This window comes from Eumetopias jubatus, unplaced genomic scaffold, assembly GCF_037043125.1.
Source record: "Eumetopias jubatus isolate StellerSeaLion01/CBP00866 unplaced genomic scaffold, mEumJub1_p1.0 scaffold_6, whole genome shotgun sequence".
In the NCBI taxonomy this organism is placed as follows: domain Eukaryota; kingdom Metazoa; phylum Chordata; class Mammalia; order Carnivora; family Otariidae; genus Eumetopias; species Eumetopias jubatus.
In genome coordinates this window covers 108,624,959-108,648,904 of record NW_028274812.1, presented here as the reverse complement: position 1 = coordinate 108,648,904, position 23,946 = coordinate 108,624,959, and the positions used below count along the sequence as shown (strand labels likewise).

The 23,946-nt window shown below is 54.8% G+C and overlaps 1 protein-coding gene across 12 annotated transcripts in view; it reads right to left on the bottom strand.

Annotated features, from left to right (window-relative positions):
• The window catches only part of TFEB (transcription factor EB), a 55,645-nt gene that overhangs the window by 9,480 nt on the left and 22,219 nt on the right, over window positions 1-23,946 (bottom strand). For 4 of the 12 annotated variants that reach the window (XM_088023994.1, XM_088023996.1, XM_028097891.2 and 1 more), the window contains exon 2: window positions 8,865-8,918. The exons of 5 other annotated variants lie outside the window; for them this stretch is intronic. The gene's annotated coding sequence lies outside the window, so the exon portion shown is untranslated. Of the gene's footprint in view, window positions 1-8,864; window positions 8,919-12,032; window positions 12,205-23,946 lie in introns of those variants that run through there. 3 more of the 12 variants (XM_028097892.2, XM_088023995.1, XM_028097897.2) reach the window with 2 other exon arrangements.

The window sequence follows — 23,946 nt, the reverse complement described above, 5'->3', positions numbered from 1 at the left end:
CAATCTGACTTCAGTTGGTCCCTGCTGGGTGGGTGGTGGCACGGGGCCTGGCAGTGCCAGCCGGCACGGGGAGGACTGGGGGAGAAGGAGCCCCTTGTTGCTCTGACAAAGGGCTGGGTGCCCATCCCCAGCTGAGCTAGAGCTGGCTCTGCCCCGGGAGAACCTGGGTTGCGTCCTGCTCAGCCTCTCGCTCTGCTCATTGGTAAAATGCCAGTGGCAGTCCCTGCCCGACCAATGCCATCCAGGTCTCTGTGAGCCTCCGGGAAGAGAGGGTATCAGAGAACTGTGACGGGTGAGCTATCTGCGCACTGAAAGGTGCTGGGAGCCTTAGCCTGTCCGCAGTCTTCTGACAGAGGGTGGCCCAAGGGCACAGCAGAGTGAGGCTTCCCCCGCTCCCCCCCGCCATTGTGCAAGCTGTCACCCCAGTCACAGAGTTGCTTCCTCCCTCCACAGCCCAGCCTCCTCCCCTGGCCCTGCCAGGAATACGTACAGGCTTAAGGAAGGGACTTGAGGGCATCTGAGGGCAGATGGGGTGGCCCAAGAGAGACCATTCCCTGCCCAGCCCTCAAGCACACCTGCTCACTCTCAACGCCTGTGGGACCATTCCCAGCCTCCCCCGGCGCCTAGTCTGGGCAGGAAGAACTAGGAGGAGGGACGCAGGAGAACCAAAATGACCCCCGAACCCTCCCCCACATCTGACCTCCAGACCTACCCGGCCTGGGAAGGGCCCACCATTCATGCATTTGGTATTTTCGAAGCCTTGAGTGCCCACTATGTGCAGACACCAGGGCTAGGTGTTTCCCTAGAGAACCTTCTCCCCTGGCCTCACCCCCAGGTTAACACCCTCCTGAGGGGACTAGGGGGTCTAACACCCCAGAGAAGTCCTGCCTCTCCCCAGTCCGCTAGAAAAGTTCTAGAGGTAGCGGGGACTGAAGTTTCAGCCAAGACCACGAGAGCCGCCCCTCTCTGCACCCCCAGAATCCACCAGCCATCCCCGCCTCCCTTGCCCTGCTGTTCACTCAGAACCTCCCACCTGACTACCCCTGCCCTAAGCTGCATCTGGGTTCCAGCTTGTTGTGGCCAAAATGAGCTTCCCAATCCAGCAGATGCAGCTGAAGCCCTTCCCCACTTCCATCCCCCACGCGCCCGTACTGGCTGGGTGACTTTGGGAAAGCCACTTAACCTCTCTGTGCCTTGGTTTTCTCTTTGGTCAAATGGAGCCAATAAGGGCACCTGCCTCTTGGGTTGTTGTGAGGATTCAAGGAAACACCGTGGGTGTGTGGGACTCCCTAGCATGCCCTTAGGCATCCACTAACAGACAGATGGCTGGGCTTGCCTCCAAAGCCATGCACATCTCTGGTCAAGGCCAGGCTGGTTTCAGCCTGTGTGGGGGCCTCCCTCATCAGACATTCACACATCAGTATGAACTGGCTCTGAAGCTTTCCTAAGGGAAGATATCTACAGGGGGAGGGGGAAGACTGGGAGAAATCACTGGCCTCCATGAGGGACAGGCAAGGAGAGAGAGGATCCCAGAACAGAAAAGCCTCAGCTAGAAAGACCTCAAAGATTGAGCATTGAGTGGAAAAAGAAAATTACAGAATAAAATGTAGAGCCTGAGCCCATTTAGACAGAACATGGGTAAACATGTAGAACAGACTAGGAGGATCAGAAGGTTTCTTGAATGCTTGCCCTGGGGCAGGGCTGGTCTATGCGCTTTCACATATTAACTCATCCATTCTTCACAACAACCCGATGAGGTGACCACTATTATTGCCTCCAGTTTTCAGGGGGGAAACTGAGGCACAGAGAGGTGAAATAACTTGCCCAAGGTTGCACAGTGGATGAGTAGCAGAATGGACACTTAAACCAGGCTGCCTGGTTCACAGCCCCCACTCCCAAGCTTCTATTCTGGACTCCCCCAATACCCCCAGCTGTTCAGAGTGGTTACCTGTGGCCTGGGGAGTGGTAAACAGGGTTCTTAGAGTTTCTCATTCTTACTTTTTTTCAAAAGATTTATTTATTTGAGAGAGAGAGAGCACACGAGCGCACATGGCAGAAAGAGGCAGAGGGAGAGGGAGAGAGAATCCCAAGCAGACTCTGTGCCAAGCACACTGAGCCAGAGGCAGGGCTCGATCTCACGACCCTGAGATCATGACCTGGGCCAAAACCAAGAGTCAGACATTTAACTGACTGTGCCACCCAGGTGCCCTCTGTGATTCTTTTCACACAAGGGGAAAAGAAAGCAGGGCAGTTTCCAGGGGGTTGTGAGGGCCCCACCTGCTTCCAGTCATATCCAAAGTTCCACCCAGAGTCTTCAGTTCCACCCAGAGTCTGGCCCAAGCCCTGCCCTCCTCAGTGTGACGGTTGTTAAGCCAGCCGAGGACCCTGGGTGGGGACACTGAGTGGCCACCAGAGGGTCAGAAGTCACATGCCAACCGGACCTGGAGGGCCAGGACCCAGGTCCAACTCCGTTTCCACTATAGCCCCAGACATGAGCCTTCAGAGGGAGCACAATCATGCAGTGCTCCTCAAATTGCTCTAAGTGGAGCCAGGAACCCTCAATTAACTGTGGGGCCTGAACTTCTCTGGAGATTCTTCTGCCTTCCAGGTGATCCTTTAAAACTTGGAACAGGAAGAGGCGCCCGGGTGGCTCAGTCAGTTAAGCATCTAACTCTTGATTTCCACTCAGGTCGTGATCTTGAGGTCATGGGATTGAGCCCCATGGGGGCTCCACACTCAGCGCAGAGTCCGCTTGCGATTCTCTCTCCCTCACCTTCTGCCCCTCTCCAACTCGCGTTGAGGGTACACGCACACACTCTCTCTCTCCCTCGAAATAAATAAATAAAATCTTAAAAATAAATAAAAATTAGACTTGGAGCAGGAAGCAGACTTCCCATGACTCAGCAACTCCATTCCTAAGTGGACGCCCAACAAAGAAGCATCCATGGCTCCCCAGAGGACACACCTGTTCACAGCAGCCCTACGGATAGCGCCCAAGCCAGAAAACACCAGACGTCCGTCAACAGGGAAATGGATAAGGACGTTGTGGTACGCACACACACACTGGAATGCTACTCCACAATGAGAGAGAACCCACTATTGCTACACACAACACAGACGCCTCTCGCAGACAATGCTAAACAAAAGAAGCCACAAAAACACACCCAGCACCATCAATGTCTCTACCGTTCAACCAGGCAAAACGAATCTTCTGTGAGAAATCAGGATCCCTTGGGGGGACTAGTAATGTTCTGTGATTTGATGCAGGTTTGACGACACGGAAGGTCAAGTTTATGAAAATGCGGGTGGTGGCTCACAATGTGCACACTTTTCTGCATGTGTGTTTATACTATCATTAAAATTTACATAAGAATGAGGGCGGACCTTATAATTTAAGAGAAGAATGGAACAAATGGCCCTCAGCTCTGCCCAAGTGTGGCTCCAGGGACTAAAAATGCCCTCGGCACCACGCAACCTCAACACAACGGGGCCGAGGGTAGGGGCAGCCTCTCTGGAAAAGCGATCTGGCCATATGGTTCAAAACGTCGAGGAAGTAGCCACCAGCCCCACGAGGTGATCCCACACACAAAGGCTTTTCCGCATCAAGATGCCCATCATATTATATAGAGAAAAATGAGAAATAATCTCAATGTCCCACAGTAGGATGGTTAAATAAATTATGTTGTATTCCTCCCGACGGAATGTTATGTTTCCAGTTGGTAAGCCGGGGATAGATATGTCAAGTGACAAAAAGTAGAAGGCAAAATTGTACATAAGATCTGATCATCACCATGTGCAACTGTATGTAGAAAACCCTTTAGGGAAGAAATATACGAACATATCAAACTTCTTTTGATGATGCAATCAATCATGAATTTTTTTTTAATTTTTACTTTCTGGAATGTTACTCCTTTTTTTATCATGCACATGTACATGTTTCTAATCAGAAAACAATATTTTATACTAACAACACCGATGGTGTACTTACTATGTGCGAGGTGTGCTTGAAGCACCTCACTGGAATATCACAGTTACTTCCAATACTGTTCACTCCTTTACAGATGAGGAAAAAGGCACAGAGAGGTGGTCACTTGCCAAAGGTCACAGAGCTAATGAGTGGTGAGGCCGGCCCCTGGGGTTGAGAGTTAGGCCCCTCCATCCTGCATTTGGGGCAGGAGTGGCTACATTGTATTTTAGGGATTCCCACTGAAGAAACCCCCTACCATCAAAGGGTTTCAGTCACCTGATCTCTTTCAGCCAGCCCAGGGGCCCAGCGGGTGCCTGGGACGATGGAATGGTCTAGAATCCCCAAATGCAAGCAGAAAAAAACTCTGCCCTTCCTCAAAGGGCAGAGATAATTTCCTGAATTCCCAGAAAAATACATGTCTCGTGGCTGAAACAACAAAGGGTACCAGCCCAGCCGCCGGGATGCCTGTTTAAGCCATTTACTACGTTCTGTGCCTCTGTGGTCGGAAGAAGTTTCCTTCTGATCCTGGCTCTTACAAACTACCAGTTGTGCGGGAGCCTGCCCAGTGGTGTTGGAGGGGAAATCAAACCAACCACTAAAGGAAGGCCTCCTGAACAGGTCCTGAGGCTCCCAGAGGCCGGGGAAAGAACCCTGTGACCCCCTGTGTAACCTTCCAGCCTTGTGAAGGGAAGAGAGGGGAAGATTCCAGGACCTGGTTTGTTTTGTCTTCTCTGAACTCCCTCTGGCAGAGGCAAAGGAAGGCCTGATGAACTAAGAAACAGAACAAAAATGTGCACACAATCCCCATGCCATAGGTCGCAGCCATTTGAAATTGCCAAGGTGGTCACGGTCCCCGCAGGTCCTGGGGGAGGGGGGGCATCCATTGGCCCAGTCCCAAAGAGAGCTGGGGAGGGGGTGGGGGGAGGATAAGATTCCCAGGAGCCTGACTCAATGTCTCAGCCTAGCCTCAGTCTTTCCATCAGTCAAGTGGGGCTTAGCAGCTGGGGCTACCTCTCCCAAAATGGTTGTGACCTAAGTTGGGATGCTAGGTATGGGATCCTCTGCAAGGATGTAAATGTGGGCAGGGGAGAGATGTCACCACTTTGTCACTGTTCATTGTCCCCTTTGTCCATGCCCACCTAGGGCATCCCTGGACCAGTCTCCTCTTATTGTTCCTCTCAAGTTTCTTTTGAGAAACGGTCACACACACACACACCATATCAAGACCCCAGGCTGGGGCAGAGCAGCGTAACAGCAACCCCAGCTCGTCTCTCCTTATGGGACAGGGCAGGAAGGCCTCTGGCCAGCTTTTCCCATTACTGGGCACCCTCTCTGTTTCCTTTCCAAAAGCTTTGCGTTTGTATAAGACTTCCATTTCCAGAGCTTGTATATCACATGATTCACTGCAGTGCAATGGGAGAGGCATGTGGGTAATAGTGATCCTACCCCCGGGTTCTAAAGAGACCAAGGGCAGGCAGGGTACTTAGCACAGTGCCTGGCACTCTGGAGATGCTTCATAATTCAGGTGGTTTGTTATCTGGTCCAGTGGTTCCCTGGAGGTCATGAAAGGCAACATTGGGGCCCTCTGGCTGCCTCCAAGATTGAAAAAGAGCAAACGGGGGCGCCTGGGTGGCTCAGTCGTTAAGCATCTGCCTTCGGCTCAGGTCATGACCCCAGGGTCCTGGGATCGAGTCCCGCATCGGGCTCCAGTCCCACATCGGGCTCCCTGCTCAGCGGGAAGCCTGCTTCTCCCTCTCCCACTCCCCTTGCTTGTGTTCCCTCTCTCGCTGTGTCTCTCTCTCTGTCAAAATAAGTAAATAAAATCTTTTAAAAAAAAAGGAAAGAAAAGAAAAAGAGCAAACGGAAATCACACTCACCCTTGCTAAGTGTGCACTATTTGACTGGAAGGTATTTGGTACCAGGAGCAAGAATGGGGTCAGTGGTATGTTCTTTTGAACACTTTTATTTTTTTAATTCAATTAATTAACATATAATGTATTACTGGTTTCAGAAGTAGAGGTCAGTAATTAATATTTTTATTTTAATGTTTTGGCCTTCTCCCCTTTAACCAAGATACAATTTATCCCAGCAAAATGCACAGATTTAAAGTGTACAGCTCGGTGCATTCTTACAGGTGTGTACCCCTGTGTAACCACCACCCCGATCAAATCGGAGGGCGTTTTCATCACACGGGGAAAGTTCCCTCCAGGACCCTCCCCTAGAGGGAATGTCTCTCCTCACCTCCATCCCCTGGCTGAGTGTCACCTGACCTTGGACAGACATAAAGGCTATCAAGTGGGACGTGGGCCTCTGTCTCTCTCATGCAATATAATCACTTGGCCAAGTGGGACCACTCTTGGCACAGGCTGAACAATCCCCTGTTTGTGATGAATAAAGACTGGGGAACAAACAGTGAATTCTAAGAGGAAACGAAAGCTCCAGAAGGGTGGTCTGCACGGAGCACATCAGTGGAAGCCCAGTGAAACTCAAACCCAGGGCGCACCCTACTCGGCACTCAGGGCACCTGTCTCGAGGGGACCTACCACAGGAGGCCTTGGTGGGGGGGGTGCTGCAGGGCTTGGTGGGGGGAGGAGTGAGGGGGGCCAGGGGCTTGCTTTTAAATCTCTGAACTCAGGCAGGAGGTGGGGAGGAGGGAAAGGAAGGGGAGGGGAGGCGAAGGGCAGCTACAGCAGCTCCTGGCCTGCTCAGTGGCCTCCGTGCCTACAGCTCAGGCCCATCAGCCCCACGTCCCAGCTCACATCCCACAGGAAGGGGTGGGAGCTGACGCCTGCTGGCTGGCCCGCCTGCTGACCCGGGGCAAGGCACAGTGATTGTGCGGCACATGGAGAGGCTTCAAAGGCAATCCCAGACCAAAGAGGCGCCTGTCTTGTCCCATAGGGACCAGCGGGAGCCTGGCATGAGGCCTGCCCCAGGAAGACTGCCACTGGGCTTTGGGGGACAGGGGACATGTAGCTGAGGGAAGCATGGAGAGAAGGAACTAGAAAGGTTTCTTCTTTCTTCCTAGTCTACCCTTGTGATATGCACAGATACAGTCTAGCCACACATGCAGACCCTCTGCCTGCCTGCCTGTCTCTCACACACACATTGCCATATCCTCACCCTGCTGCTCAGCGGGCAGCTCCTTCCCCCTCCCCTCCTTGCTCCCTTGCCCCCACCTCCTGGACACCTGGTCCCCTTGAGCGTCCTGCCTGTGGCTACACTGCTCGGTTCTCCAGTTGTTTCCTGGCCACCTACCAGCCTCCCCAGGTACAAGGAAGCTTCCAGAGAAATCAGCTTTCTTCTGAACCTCTACCCCATCCCACCCATCAGAATTCCCAGAACGAGACACAGGGCCCCCTAGGCCTGGCACAAAAGCCTCGGATGCTTCCCAAGAACACAGTGGTATTAGAAGACCTGCATTTGGCTATCCCCCTGCCCAGCTGTGACCTCAGGCAGGTCCTGTCCCTCTCTGGGCCTTGGAACCTGGTTGATAACGTGAGAGGGCAGGACGGGGTCCCTGGCAGGCCCCCTCCTGCTCTGTCCGGGCACGCTGAGCCTCTGGATGGCATGGATGCGGCCAAGGCCACGTGCCCGTGGAGCCAGCCTGCAGGCCAGGGAATGATCCTTACCATCACTCCTGCTGCTGCCCAGCACGTGGGAACACCAGGGCAGCCTTGGGGACCCAGCCTTGGCTTTCCTTTCTCCTCAGGAGACCGCAATCCCACAATGCACACACACACCCTAGTTCTTCGGCCCGGTACTTGGGCCAGGAAGGCTCGGTGACTCTGGGCGGGAGAGGGTGCAGCCACAGAGGAGTAGGCAGCCAGCACGTGGAGTGCCTTCTGCTTCCACCTGACGTCTCACCCCCAAACCAGCCCCGGCACTTAAGCCCCCCTGCCCCGGCCCTCCCTGCCCTAGGCCCGAGGGCCATGGCGCACCCGACCCACCAGCCCTGGCACCGGCCCCGGCTCCTGGGGGGCTTCCTCTCCAACCTTGCTGCCCCAGCCCCACACCAGTCTTTCTCGTCCCTGCCGTGGCTTGGCTCATACACTGCCGATGAACTACTGTTTGGCTTCCTTTTCAAGAGTTTAATCCGCCTCTGAGCACTTGGAAAGCAATCTCTGTATAACTGAAGTATCCAGGTTTTGCTAAAGAAAAGAAGACATTGCAGAGGGGAGGGGAAAGGAAGGAAGGAGAACACGTATGAGCGTGAGCGTGACGACCACATTGCACGTACGGAGGGCGGCCTCCAGTCTCCTGGGTACAAACCAACGGGCGTTTGTTATTACCTGTACTGAGCGCGTATTCCGCACCAGGCACAGTTCTGAGTTGGTAGATATTACTGATTTCACCCTCAAAGCAAGCCCACCCACTTGTGAGGAAGCAGTAGTGCACCCTCCCATTTCAGAGAAGGAACAATTGAGGCGCAGAAGAGGTTGACGCTTTGCCTGAAGTCCCACAGCTGGTAGGCATGGGGCGTCCGGTCAGGAGTCCGCACACCCGACCTCCCCCAGCCCAGGCTCGCGAGCACAGGGAGCAGGGCAATGGGGTAGGTGCCTGAGGGGGCAGTCTGTCTGGAAAGGGGCCTGAAGAGGCAAGTGATAGCAAGCCCATTCGTGGAGGGGCCCCGGGGTAGGCAGGCGGGGCAGGATGCCAGCCTCACGCAGCTTTTGTCCTTCAGCACTATTCCCCCGTCAGCCCCTGCTTCCCCTCAGCCTCCCACGGCTGCCCCCCTACAGCTTCCTGACCACTGTGTGCCATCCCCTCACCCAGCCCCCTGGGCTGCAGCTCTCTGGGCTCTCTGCGAGACACCTGGGCTTTAGTGGAATGCTCATATGCTCATAGGCTCGGGACATGGACGGACAGACCAGAGTTCAAGTCTGGCTTTGCCACTTACCAGCTGTGTGACCCGGGACAGGAACTTAGTCTTTCAGAGCCTCAGTTTCCCCATCTGTAAAACAGGATGTTGATAATGCCACCTCCCTCAGAGTAGGTGAAGGGATCAAGGAGCGTGAGATGCTCCTGGCACCTAGGGGGTGGCCCGTGAGTGTCAGCTCCCTGGCTGGGTGAGCAGCGTCAGTCTGGCCGGAGTTTAGATGGCTCAGGGCCTTTTAAGTCCTCACCACTCACAGCAGGGTCCCCAGGCCTCACATCCCCTGGGAGCTGGTTAGAAATGCAAGCTCTCAGGATAGCCCGGACCTACTGAGTCAGAACCTGCATCTTAACATAGCATTCTAGGAGATTTGTGGGTGCATTAAAGTCACTTGCAGCCTTCTGGGGGCTTGGTCACCTGCTTCCAAGCATGAAAATGGGTGAGGGGTGGAAAAAGACAGTGGGGAGGTGCAGGCTCCTGGTGGGAAGAAACACCTGAAGGGACAGCATGGCTCGTCCCTGAACAAACAGTCCTGATTCTCAGGCCCAGAGACCAAGGTGGAGGCAGGAACACGGGGCTCTAGGCTGGCTCTGCACTCAGTGCTCGCCCGGTGCTGGGGCTCCAGCCTGTGCAGGAGGGGGAATGGTCCGGGTCTGTGGGGAAACAGCCAGGAAACTCATCTGGTTGCCAGTGGAAAAGCAGTCCAGATAGGCTGCGTGAGACGCGCCCACTCACACACCCACAGCATCTCCTACACACACAACCTTGCACACACAAGCACGCTTACCATGCCATTCACACGGCCCCAGAAGGACAGTGTGCACCCGCATGGGTGTGTTGTGTGGTCCACAGGAGGCAGGGGGTGTGCTGAAGCCCCCTGCAGCAGGCCTAGGAGACCACTCCTTCCTCCTTACTGCTTTACCCTTGCTTGCACCTGCCCAAGCCCCAAATCCATCTGAGCCATGAGAAACCTAAGTCCTGCGCATCTGAGGTCAACAAGGACCCACATTTTGATTGGTCACCTGCAACATGCCTGCTGACCGCCCCCCCAAGCATGAAACTTCCCACCCCAGATGGCTGGGGGAGTAAATAACAGGGTGAAGCTTCTGATCTCAGGGTCCCCCCCAAGGCAGCAACACACCGTGGAGGCTGTGCATCCAACACACCCATCTCGGACGCACGCATTCACACAGACCAGGAGCCAAGCTGACCCCCTCTCCGACCATGTCACTTCCCAATGGGCAGGGACCGTTGTGCACCCTACCCACAGATGGGGGCAGCTCTCACCTCTATACCTCCATGTCCGGTTCAGAAACACACACCCTACTGACCTTGTTCACCACCACAATCTGGACTGCCAAGGGCCCCAGGCTCATGCAGGCTCCTAAGAAACCCTAAAGTGTGGGGCCAGAACCTCAAGCAGGCCTAGGAGGCCCAAGAAAGAGCCATAGATTAGGGGGTCAGTGGGGACTGCTGCAGGTTATGTGATGTCATGGGTTCTGGAAAGGCCCTTGGCCCCAAAATATCTCCCCTCTGGGTCCGGAAATCCCTCCCACCCCTCTAAGAGTTTGCTGCTGGGAGACGCTACCCCGTGAAGCCCCGGTAGCTCTCAGCTCTGGGGAGGCTGACAGTTGGCTCAAGGGTGGGGAAAGATGGGCGGGGGAAGGCGCAGGGAGGTGGCGGCGCCAAAAGCCCACCATCATCTCCCTTGGGTGCCCTGCCTGCAGGCTCGGAACTCCCGCCGGGAGGGGGCACTCTGTCCCCCAATGCCAGGAGGCTGGCTCCCTAAAAGCCAGCACCTCTCGGCCAGGGAGGGGGTCCAGCAAGGGGAAGGACATGAAGCGCCCCTGCCCCACCCATGCCAGAGGAAACCAAGTCCCAACCTGACTGTCCCCTTGCAGAAGGCAAAGTGCTGGTGGCCAGGAGGGGGTGGGAGCCCTGAGACAAGAGAGGTGGGGGACAGGAGGGGAATTAACCAGGTTCCAAAATAGCACAGTTGGTTCTGCCTCGCTTCACCCTGTGCAATGTCTGGCAGCTTCTGCTTTCGGTCTGACTCACGCCTGGTGGGGGCAGGACAGGGCGGCCGGCGGCACGGACAGAGGCCGCAGGATGGCGACAGGCTGTCCTCTGCTCACTACACATCGGCCCTCCTCCCCTGCCCCCCCCAAACCTGGCTTTCTGGGGACAACAGCAGCGGCACAAAATCAGGGGTTCCCTTGCCTGGGTCCTGTCCCAGCCCTCACCCACCCCAGGGCCTCCCCAGTGCTGCCTGCTACCCCAGACCCCAAACTCAGCTTCGTTTCTGTCCTGCCCAGGTACGCTCCGGTGGGTACCTGGACCCCTTCTCCATCTGGGAAGCCAGAGAACTGGCCCGACAGCCAACCTCTCCCCCCGCAGGAGCAATGGCCTCCACGGCACGGCCCACGTACAGAGTGAGGAAGCGGCCTGCACCTGCCCTATCCCCGCTGCACGCACAGCTAGGACAGGAACACCACCAGTCTTACTCTCCAAACTTGCACAGCAGCCGGCCCACCTTTGGTTTCTGTCCTTAAACATAAGCAGCACTGTTCCCTTAACCGGGCAGAGAGAGGAACCAAGCGCCCTAGATTTTGTGCATGTCGGGCTGGGGGAGGAGCCCGTCACTCGGCTCTCCGGCTTTCGTGATCTCCCACCCACCTGTGTCCTGCTGCCTCCCCACGTCCCCCGCCCCCGGCCCCCCAGAGGAGAGGTGTGGGCAGCCATCTGTACCTGCCTTATACCTCCTCCCTGGACCAAAGTCGCTTCAGCTCCAACCTGAGCCACCAACAGAAAGCCTCATCATATAGTCCACCTCTTGGTCCCACATAAACCGTGTCCGGCCTCCTCCCAGCCCTCACACCAGCATGCCAGCCCCAAGAGCACAGCCACTCTTCTGTCCAAGTGGGGCAGGTGCACAGTAGATGGAGGGAGAATATGTCAGAGGTCACGAGGTTGGCCCGCATGGGCAGACAAACTCCTGCCGCCCACCCTGGCACACGCACCCTGACCCAACCTGGAGGGGAAAGGCTCTGGGCGGCAGCTGGAGAGAGAAATCAAAGGGACGAGAATCTGGCCTGCCTGCCTGTGGCCTAATGCACCCACTGCCAGGCCCAGCACCTGCCCCGCCCTGCCCCCCACCTGCCCGCCCCCGCACTCCCACACCTAAGGCCTTACCTACACACCACTTCCCACTCTTAACTCTTCCCATGCCCTCAGCCCCATAAGGCTTGAGAATGCAGTGTGAGCCTGTGGTACGGGAGCAGAAGTCAGCAGGGAGGAGGCCCCTCTCCAGGAAGCAGGCACCGGCCAGAGCCTTCACCAGGGACACAGAAGGATGCCCTTGCATAAAGCAACCCCCCACCCCATTGCCCCGCGCATTGCATCCTGTTCCTCATAGAGACGTGGAGGGAGGGCACTGGAAGACAACCACGTGGCAGCCATGGGGCTAGTGGCCCCAGGAGGGGAAGAGGCAGGGGCATTGAGAGAAAGGAAAAGGAAGTCAGCAAAACCGCTACAATCACAGTCTCAGGATGCTGGGGCTGGGAGGGGACTCGAAGGTGGCTCCGGGCTCTGTGCTCCCCGGCACATCCGTCCCACCCTCTCGGAGAGGATGCGGCACAGAGAAGTCCACTCCCTTCGGCCGGGGACTGGAAATGGCTGCCGGTGTCCGGCACATGGGAAGGACCTCATGTGCACTGAGGCCCTCTCCTCTGCTGCGAGCGCCTGGAGGGGTCCTAACAGCTTCCTCTTTTTATCCGCAGCCACGGGCACATAGTAGGAGCTCCTTAAGTCTCTGTTGAACACAATGAATGTGGCGCTGGTGACTGGCTTGCGGGGCGGGGGGACAGGGTCTGCCCGGGGCAGCTGGGAGGCACGGCTTCATGGGCATGGAAAGAAGGGAGCTGGGGAGACAGGGCTTGGCAAGACGCATGCTCCGAGGGACAGGCTGGACTACCGGGCCTGGGTTCAGAGAGCACAGCTGAGGCTGTCAGGGCCCCAGCCTCACCCCTTCCAGCTGCCAGCACCTTCCCCCATGCCGTGTTTGAGCCAGCTGAGCCAGCCGAGCCAGCCGAGGCAGCATCCCGCCTTCCCCCAGCGGCCCTTAGCCATGGGCCGACGGGAGCTAGGCAGTAAGCACCCAGCTCCCCCCCACCCCACCCCCTACCCCTGGGTCACTCTAAAGCAGGTTCCACGGGGGTCCCCAGTGAGCCTGAGCCTCAGGTGCCACAGTGGTCGCCCGCTCCTGAGCACACATTGTTCTGGCTTCCTTTCCTTCCCCGTCTCACTTAGCCTGTCCCACTGCCGGTCACCTCCCAGGTAAACTCCCTGCACTCACAGCCCTGTCTCAGCCAATGGGCCCTGATGAGGCAGTCAGGGCCTGAAACTGAGCAGCTAACTCTAGAGCTTAGAAAGACAGGCTGCTAAAAGGGCCAGAGTTAGAAGGCGGCTGGCCATCCCGTGGAGAAGCTGCGGGGTAGGTGTGTACGAACCCAATCGCTGGGGGAGACGGGGCAACGGCCAAGTGCGTACCTAGAACTTTCCCACCCATTAGAGGTAAGACCGCCCTCAGAAGCAGAGCTGACAATATGGACAGAAGCAACAAGGATGAGACAGGGTTGCACTTCATGTGGAGAAGAAGCCCCCATTCCAGGGGGTGATGGCAACCATGAGGTTACTGGTGGCAAATGCCAAGAGGACTAGAGACCAGCAGTGCCTCCCGACCCCAGGCTGCATCGAGGAGAGAACTCAAGAACCCCAGCATTCTAGAACCTTAGCACGCCCATTCATTCCATAGCATGGCTGTTACGCTCCATGTGAAGGACTAGGCACTGGGGACACCAAGGGCGGCCACTTGATTCCACACCAAGAACATACGTTTTAAAGCAGGTGGAGCTGAATATTCCAGATGTGTCGCTTATTGTCTGTGTGTCCTTCAGCAACTCACTCAACTTCCCAGGCTCTTACTATCCTCATGTGTAAGATGCAGAAAATGGCCATCTTGGAGAATTTCTGTAAGGATTCAATGCAAAGCACCTAATATAAGTGTTCAATGAATATCTGACGGATGGATGCATGTGCGCATGGATGGATATGACGGATGGATGCATACATGGATAGTAGATGGGTGTTTGAAAGGAGACAGAAAAGACACAAGAGTTGTCTGCAGTCTGATTCCCATCTGGGTCCATATCCTTTCTGCTAAATTTAATAACAAAAACATGAAGGCCCATCACTCTCTAATTTATCTGTTAGAGAAATCCGTATCTCCATTTATCAGGCTGACAAATGAAAAGTAAGATCCTGGGCGCCTGGGTGGCTCAGTTGGTTAAGCAACTGCCTTCGGCTCAGGTCATGGTCCTGGAGTCCCGGGATCGAGTCCCGCATCGGGCTCCCTGCTCAGCAGGGAGTCTGCTTCTCCCTCTGACCCTCTTCCCTCTCGTGCTCTCTAACTCTCATTCTCTCTCTCTCTCAAATAAATAAATAAAATCTTTAAAAATATATATATAAAAAAAAAGAAAAGTAAGATCCTCCTCAGGAGACTTAGCCACACTATTGGGGGCGGGTCATTCTCTGAAGGGTACAGGGAGCTATGTCAGAACAGGGGGCATCCTTCTGGCTCAGTCTTCATCACGCCAGGCCCCTGTGAGGTCCCACCAGGCCCATCGCCCCCTCCTCAAAGGCCCAATTCCAGGGAAGCTGGGTCAGGGGCTAGGGACAGGGAGGGGAAGCCAGACAAAGCAGGGCAGGGGGAGCAGGCCAGGATGGCAGGCAGAGAAAGCCAAGAACAGAGTATGGACGTGTGGGAGGGGGTGAGCAGGAATTGGACAAAGGGGGCTGAAGAGCAGAGAGAAGGGTTTATTGTCTCTGGAGAAACAGAGAAAGAAAACAGCCCTGAGAGAACAAGGGAGTGGAAACAAAATGGACTGAGCAACAAAGAAAAGTCGTTCCCTGCTCCATCACCCCCAATGGCGCCCCACTGTCCTCCAGACAAAGTTCGCCAAACTCCCTACCAAGCCTCAAGGCATCCAGAATGCCCCCGAGCTGAGCTGGGGAGGCCTCCTCGCTCCTTCTCCCCAACACAGTCTGGGCCTCCAGCTGCTCCCCCTGCCCCATCCCACTTCCATAGAATGTCCAACCCCCACTGGTGTCCAGAAGCCTGTAGATGTGTCCACTCGGATGGAGATGTGTTGGCTGTTGGCAGGAACGGCACAAACGGAGAAGGATGAGCCCCAGCGGAGTGGGGAGGGAGACAAGGCTCCGGGGCAGGGTGGGAAGGAAGCCGGCTTCAGTGTCCCCTTCCAGTTTCTCTCTCCTCCACCTGTCCCCATGGCCCAGCCTTGGCCTTGCACAATCTTGTGGTCACTGCAGAATGCCCGGTCCATTTTTAAGAGGGCTGAGGTGGCACCAAAGGAGGGGACCAGGCCCCATGCCCAGGACGACAGGGCACAAGGAGGGTGGGCTGAGAAAAGGGGGAAGTTTCAGCTCTGCCCAGCCCCGGGGTGGGGCTCATGGGGTAGAGGTGAGCCCAGAAAGGGAGAAATGGGACAGACCCCATAAGAGTGGTGTCTGGGCACCTGCCATCTTGCCCTGAGGGGCACGGGCATGAGGCAGAAGCGGGACCCCCCCTCATAGCCTAGAGCCAGGCTGCCCCTCTGCAGGCCGCCTGGCCTCAGAGGTCCCTTCGGGCTGGGAAACCTGAGGAGATGGGGCAGCTCAGGACGGACTCTCAGAATAGAAGCAACTGGAAGCCTTGGCACCCTGCCTCCAGGGGCATCTAGATTGGGAAAGGGGGGCTTCCTCACCAGTCTGTGGAGCAGAGGATAAGTGCAAGGGTCCAGGCCCCAGCCCTCACCACACCTCATCTCTACACTCCTGTGCCCTAGCAAGACGCACAGGAGATATACAATGCAGGTGAAGCAGGGAAACTGAGGCACAGAGCTGCCTTCCAGCTCTGGAGACCTGCTCTGCCCACTCGGCCCCCTACATCGTCCTTGAAAATTAACTACCATACTTTTCACAAGCACATGGAGATTCTAGACCCTAACGATCCTGGGCCCCCTTCACCCTGGGAACATACACTTTCTGGAAGTGGCCTGCCGCAGCCCCCAAAGCTGGTCTGTGAAAAGAAGAAGGCCTGCCTTTTCCTGAACCCTAACATGGGAGTAAGTGGTGCAGAGAGCCCAGACTCTGGCCCCAAGGCTGCCTGGGCTCAACCCTGAGCTCCACCGCCTGGTAGCTGTGTGACCTTGGGCAAGTCACTGATGCCTCTCAATGCCACGGTTTCCCGACATGAATGGGGAGCTAATGCTCCCTGCTCTGGTACCTCACACTTGAGGACAGGAACAAATGTATTCATCTGTTTCCTCAAGTAGCTGGATGGTCCCCGCCCCTCCACTCAGGACACGCTCTCCACCCTGATCACCGGTCCTCCTGCCTCCCCACCAGGGGCCCAATGGCTCGGGCCCTGGCAGAGGCTGCTGAGGAACTGAGGAGCCACTGCTGTTGACAGAGCTGGTGCCAGCCCACGGTGGGCACTGAGCCCGGGCATACAATGGGGCTGTGTATATACCCAGCGTTGCCCGGGAGCAGAGCTGGGCAGGCCGGCATCTGGGGTCAGGCCAGGAATTCATTTCCCTGGAGAGGGCCTCCCCACCCCTCCCAGGCTGCACAGCCCTGCTGGGGGGGTGGGTAGGGAGGCAGGCACCACCCACTCCCTCAATGAGCCCAGGCAGCAGAATGGGGACATGCTCAGTGCCGGGCACTGGGGAATTAGGGAGTCCTGGATCCAGCTGCCCCACTGGGCTGCTCACTTGTGAGGCATTTCGGACCTGTTATGTAATGTGGGGCTGTGACCTCTGCTGTGGGCAAAGGAAGGTAGTCTGCGGGGCCAGGAGGAGGTACAAGAAAAGTCTGCTGAGACCCTCTCCCCAGAAAGAGAGCCTCAGTCCCAACCCCCGCCCCACCGCCCCATCTTGCTGGGGCCCTGGGCTCAGCACCAAGGCCCCGGGTGACCCAGGGGAGAGAAGCCGGCTCACTCCCCAGGGGAATGAGTCACCAGCAGGCTGAAGCTGAGACGGCAGGGACGGTGGGCAGGGGGAGCCTCTCCTCTCCCCTCCCTGGCAGGTCTTCTCAAGCTGGAAAACCACCGGGCTGGTATGGGGTAATGACCACAGCATCCCAGCCGGGGCCCCTGCAGGCTACTTCCTCTGGCTTTAGGGGATTACCTAGTGCCTGGAATTGAGGCCTAGATGCCCTCCTCGTCCCCACACTGACACCTGTAGCTGCAGGTACAGATGAACTCGTGAAACCCCCGAGAGGGGTGTCAGACTGCAGATCAAGGCGGTCCCCTCCCCCTCAGGTGGGAGCAGGGGCAGCACGGGCCTCTGGCCGGTAGGTAGGGGGGGCAGGGGGGAAGGAGGGAAGCCAGGCCACCCTATCCCTCAGGTCCTGGCCAAAATGCAGAGACCGAAGGGCTCCTTTGCATGAAATCACTGTCCATTCTCCTCAGAGCCCTGGCAGCTCCAGGCAATAGGAGATAATCGCCCTTGCTCCCTCCTGCCTCCATTCACCGCCCCCACACACACACCCAGGCACTAAGGACACAAATATGTGCCCTATGGGTGGCCACCCACACTCCCAGAAGGTCACACACAGAAGTCGCGGTGGCAGCTGCAGCCCAGAGGACACAGTCTGATGCCCCCCTTCCTCTCACACCCACAGGCCCCCACGTCACCAGCCAAGCCCCAGCTCCAGCATATCATAGCCTGGGGGCCCCATTCAGAGCGCTGCGGCACCCCAGCTTTCAGCTCAGGAGAACGTGCGGGGGCTCCTGCCTGGGGAGAGGAAGAAGACCTTCAGTAGCCAGGCCCACTTCATGGAGCTGAGTGTGTGTGTGCACGCGCGCAAGCGGGTCCAAGCTGTCCTGAGAACAGAGACTGGGCACCAGAAGGGACCTTCTGAAGCTGAGCCCATCACCCTCCTTTTATCAATGGTCAAACTGGGGCTCCGACTGAGGAAGTGTCTTTGTTCAAGCCTCTGAGTACGGCTGAGCCTGGACCCCAGGGCTGGGGCAGCTTCGGGCTGGTCAAAGAAGCAGGGGACAGGGAGGACGGAGCCAGGGCCAGAAGGAAGAGGAAGGGGTAGTGGAGGATCTGCCACCACAGGAGGGGTCCTGCTTTTCTGGGATACTGCACTGATACCACTTCATTCATTCTGAAGTATTTCTTCAGCACCTACTATGTGCCAGTGCAGGGGCAGGGGCTCTTCTGCCCCATCTCAGCCCTCGCTCCCTCCCATGAGATTTTGCTTCCGGGGTTGAGGGTTGTCTTCAAGGCACCCCTGTCCTGCAGGCAGCCAGGCCAGGGCAATGCTCAAAGCTTGCCCCAGGGAAGCAACCAGACAGCCCCCTCCGTGCCCCCACGCCCCATGGGGAGCCCCAGCACTCTCTGGGCACCAGTGCCCATGGCACACTGGAACCCCCCTGCACAGGTCACCTCCAAGATTCAATGCCCATCAGATGACAAGAAGCCTGGGAAGTCACCCACCAGAGATCCTGGGGCTGTTTCTAGCAGCAGAACCCTGTTTTCAGATAAAATGTACCTAGATCTCTGATATGTCAACCTCGAGAATGAAGTAGCTCTGTGGGGATGGGGGAAGGCCAGACCACCTGGCCTCTAGCTGGGGGCCTCCCCACCCCATGCGTTCAAATAGTCCCCGAATCACTCCCTGGGGTTTGGAGGAAGAGTCTCAAAACCAACTTTCTCTGGTCTCTTTGCTGCGTTACAGAAGCCCAGGGGAAGCCAGTGATGTGTGCAGATCACATAACTGAGGGAGAGCCAGGACCGCAGGCCCCCTTCTCCAAGCCTCGAGGCCACACTCTCTTCCCTTACTCCCCAGGCAATGGTACCACATCCCTCTCATGGGAAAGGGCCACAGCAACGCACCCCACCTGGCACACACTCTCACGGGTCCGGCTCCCACCAGGGGCCCAGCAAGAATTCTATGGCCTATTATCATCTCTGTCTTGTAGGAAAAGAAATGGACGTTCACAAAGGTCAAGCGACTCATGGAACCCGTGAAGCATAAAGCCCACGTTCCAACCCACCTCTCTGCTCTCCACCCCTTACCACAACCCTACAGAAATCGCTGTCACAATACCTCGGTATAAGCCCTCCCTCTGAGCCCCATCCCTAGCCTCACGTCACTCGGAGAAAAGCTGGGAAGCCTCTTGCCCAACTCATTCTGACATCCAAAGAGGGCACACACAGAGCTTCTCATACTAATGAGAAGCTCATACTAATAATAATTCTCATACTAATAATAACAACAAAAGTAATAAGAATGCCACTACCTCCTTACATATAGCACTTACTATTCAGCATTTCATATGTTCTTATCTTAATCCTCAAAACACTAGACTCCCATCCTTATCCCACAGATAAGGAAACTGAGCTACAAAGAGGTGGATGACTTGCCCAAGGTCACCCAGCTAGGAAGGAGCAAAGCCAGGACTGGGCCCCAGGCAGTCCGGCTGCAAAGCCTGCACACCTAACCACTGAGCTATACTCCTCCCCTATAACGACTGCTGGCTCCTCCTTTGGTGGGGGCTACAACAGGGGCCTGAGCTGGGGGCTTGCCCCCTCCTCTGAGGCCCCTCTCTGCAGGGGTCAGAAGCCAACTGGAACGTCCCAGCGGAGGGCCTGGGAAAGCCTACCTGATGAGCACTCATCCCCCACCCCAGCCACAGGAGCTGGAGCTGAAGGGATGAGATAGTGCGAGAGCAGTCAAGGCACAAGCACAAATAGGACACCAACTGCATGCCCGGCTTCACGTCGTGACAGGTGAGGGAAGCAGAAGACTCTCTCCTCTCTCCCCAGTCCCCAGCAATGCCCAAATGGGTCGCCTCTGCACCCCTATCCCCTTCAGTACTAGCTGTGCCAGATGTTGGCAACACTTAAGAAACAGGGCTAAAAATAGACTCTGTAAATGAGTCAGTGCTAAGAATAACTCCGGGCAAACAGCCCTCTGGGAGAGGACACTCAGCCAGGGAGGCACCGTCTCCTCCCACCTCCCAGGCCCTATCTGGCCCATCTCCTGGCCTTTCCCTCAGAGCCCACCACCGTTCACACAGGACCTAGGGGATCTATACCCCAACTGCTGGGTTGATGGAGACACGGGTGCGCCCACACGCCCTCCCACCCCACAGGACAGGTGGCGAGCCGCCCTAGATGAATGGTGGGGGGTACCAAGGAGCGGGCAGGGCTGGAGAAGGCCGCCCGGCTCAAGGCAGAGCTGCGCTGAGGCCCTGAGATGCTTGACCTTCTCTCCCCAACTTGAACACCAACTCCCCCACAGGAAAGTAGGAAACGGTGTCCCAGCTCCCACCCCTCCTGTCTCACCTGCAGAATGGGTCCCAGAGGCAGCCAGACCGGCCCACCTCGTAAGTGATGGGGGGGTGGGGGACCTCGGAGGGATGGCAGCACCGTAAAGGGCAGACAGCAAGCATGGGGGTGGAGACGGAACTTAGGAGGGCGAACGTGCTAGATCCCACAGCCGGAGGTCTCCCCCATTTTTTCCCTGTTCTTCCCTCATTGCCTCCCAGAAACGATAAGAAGAGCTAGACTCAATGGCATCTGTACATGAATTGAAAATGAATAGAGCACATTCACATACGGTGTCAGAGCGAAGCCTCTCAATAACTCCAGATGATAAACCAAGTGATGAGTTTCCTGACACAGTTGAGGAGACTGGGACTCAGAAAACCCAATTAACTTGCCAGGGCCCCTTCAGCTGGGATGCAGCCTAATACTGCCATCCATTAGCCGGGCAAGCAGCTCCCCTGAGCCTGTGTGCTGGGCACAGCCCCATCTCCCATCAATGAATGCCCAGAGGGAATAGGACACCCTCTAATCCTGCTGGCAGCCCGAGGGAAGGGGCCAGAAAAAGGTGAGGGGCCTTCAGGAAGGGAGTGGCACTAAGTACAACATTTCTCTGAGAAGAATGGAGGAAGGAGGGGAAGGCAGGGATGTCCTGGGCAGAGCACTGGCCATGAAGGCAGTTGCCCTGAGATCTAGTCCCAGCTTTATGAGAGATAACTGCATGATCTGGGGAAATCATTTCCTAGGTTTCACTCCAGGTCTGTTTCTCCATCTGGAAAATGGAGCTTTTGAACACCAGGCCTTTGAGATACCCTACAGTATATCACAACCACATACTGGAGGTACACAATGAGTATCAGCATATCAAACGCTCTGACAAGTCCTAAAGCAAAGAAAACCATTTGAGTTGGTTTCTTCTTTTTAAAAAAAATTTATTTTATTAAAATTCAATTATTTAGCATAGAGTGTATTATTAGTTTCAGAGGTGGATTTCAGTGATTCACCAGTTGCATATAACACCCAGTGCTCATTATATCACACGTCTCCCTTAATGCCCATCACCCAGTCACTCCATCCCACTACCCACCTCCACTCCAGCAATCCTCAGTTTGTTCCGGATAGTTAAGAGTCTCTTATGGGTTGTCTCCCTCTCTGATCTCATCTTATTTTATTTTTCCCTCCCTTCCCCTATGACCCTCTGTTTTGTTTCTTAAATTCCACATATAAGTGAAATCATATGATAATTATCTTTTTCTAATTGACTTATTTCTCTTCCATTTTGCTTTTTTTGACTCCTCCTCTCCCATACCTGCTTGACCACCAAACCCTTCCACGGAACACATCTGGGAGTAGAACTGGGGTCCCCTGGAGTAGATTTGGGGTCACCAATTCAAATGCCTATAAAAACCAGCAGGCAACATGAAAGCTTGAAGCAGGCCCAAACAAAATGCATCAGGACTTTGCAGTTAGCAGCAAGCCCCTCAAAATTCCTAGTGGCTCTGGGGTTTCAGGGAGTTTGGCACTTCTGTTTTATGAAGGTCTCCCTCAGAACCCACCCAGGGTTTCATCCTGACTGATCCTCAACAGTCCTGTTGAGAGGGGCAAGTGAAGGAGAGCAAAACATGTCACTTTGGCATACTGATTATTTTGAATTAAAGTTACTTAAGAGACAGCAGGTACAAGAAGGACACCCTGCCCCTCCTTTGTGCCCCTGAGAGCAGGAAATAAATCTCCCACCTGAAGAGTACCCTCCCTGTACCAAGAGGTAGAGACACACCCTTATCACCAGAAATAGGGAATTCAGGGCCCAGAAGGCTGTATAAACAACCCTTGTTACTTCTTTTTTTTTTTTTTAACTTTTTAAAAATTTATTTGAGAGAGAGAGAGCAAGAGTGGGGAGAGGGGTAGAGGGAGAGGCAGACTCCCTGCTGAACACAGAGCCCAGTTCCGGACTCGATCCTGGAACTCCGGGATCATGACCTGAGCTGAAGGCAGACGCTTAACAGACTAAGCCACCCAGGTGCCCTTGTTACTTCTTTATTAATTATTTACCCCAAGCCCAAACCCCTTTGTTTTCTTAATTCTTCACAAATGTATTGTTTCTTTGTCTAAATGGTACAAAAGCTGCCTGCTTCATTCACTTCTTTGAGTCTCATATTTTGGGGGTTCCTGCACATACAAAATTAAATTTGTTTTTCTCCTGTTAATCTATCTTATGTCAATTTAATTATTAGACCAGCCAAAGAACCTAGAAGGGAAGAAGGGAAAAGTTTTCCTCCCCTACAGTTTTGGTGTCCAACATGGGGCTCTTTGCCGGCTGGACAATGCTCACTCCGGGAACAGCAGAGAGATTCTGGGACCTCTCGCAGGAGCCAGCAGAAGGTAAAAACTTCTTAGCCACATCAGTCCCCCAGATCTCTGCCTGCTGGGTCTGGTGAAAGCAAGAATGGTTAAGTCCTTTTCTCTTCTAAATTTAGATTGGGCAAATATTTGTGTCAACTAGTTCCTTGGGTATAGGGACTCTAGTAAAAATGTGTTATAAATACTTTTGTTTTCTACTGATCCTCTGACAACCAGAGATTGTCACTGTTTTCTCCTGTCTCTGTCTTGTGTCGTTTGTCATACGGAGAAGAACCAGAGGTCTCCTTTCCTTTCGTCTTATTCTACGTCCTGAGAGCTTGGCTTTGTGATCGGTGAGAATATTCCCTCTGGTCTTCACCAGCAGGAAGGCACATGTCCCATCATACGTTTGATGGCCAGTTGAATAGACTGGGGTTCCAAGACACCAAGCCACAAGTGGCATTCTCTTTGTCCGACGATCCCAACTCTCAGAGGAATCTGTCATAAGAGGGTCCCAATCCAACAAAGGCCTTTGTCGTCTCAACCTGCACTGTCTTGGTAGTGCTGGAGAAGTCTCATTCCACCCGGGCTGACAAATTAGCAGGTCTGTAACTGGAGACATCTAATGTTCCCATGAAAGACCACAGAGACGCCATTTTTACTACACCGTTATTACCACCTATGATGACAAAGGTCTTTGCTTTCTTAGACTAACACTGGGTGAACTTCTTGGCTCTTGTAAAGGCTGCATCTTTTGCACCTTCTTTAGGAACACCACTAATGCCCAGGGTTAAGCCATTAAAAGGCTTATTGGTTCAAGTCACTATTAAGATTAATATAAGATCCTCCTTGTCAATGACTATGGATTCTTTGAATTGGACAAACTTCTATATTCACATACACACAAAAACTGAGAGCTCTCATTCTAAATAATTGCCTAATTGGTACCTACAGAAAGATCAAATTAAAAAGAAGACACAAAGGCACAGGGTGGCTAGCCTGAAGGACTTTTTCAACAAGACGAAATTACAAAGCCCCTTTTGTCTCCACTTTGAGAAGATCCTACCAAATTTAAAGAAGAGTTAGAAAGATGAGTGGTCATTCACAACCCCACTCCCAGGGACCTCGACTGGCTGCTAAGGAGCATTCTCCCCACCTGTGATTACACTATAGTTATCAGACAAGCCAGATGGCCTCCCTGGGGAAAGGCACCCCTCCCCCTCTTCACAGAGAAAACAGATGACTAGAAATTCTCCCAGGCCCTCCTGAAATGATCAGGAAATGAATCAGCTGGAGGCCAATGTTCAATAATAGAAACAATAATAGAGTCTTTCCCCCCTAAGGTGAAGTGGTCCAAGAAGGCCTTTGTT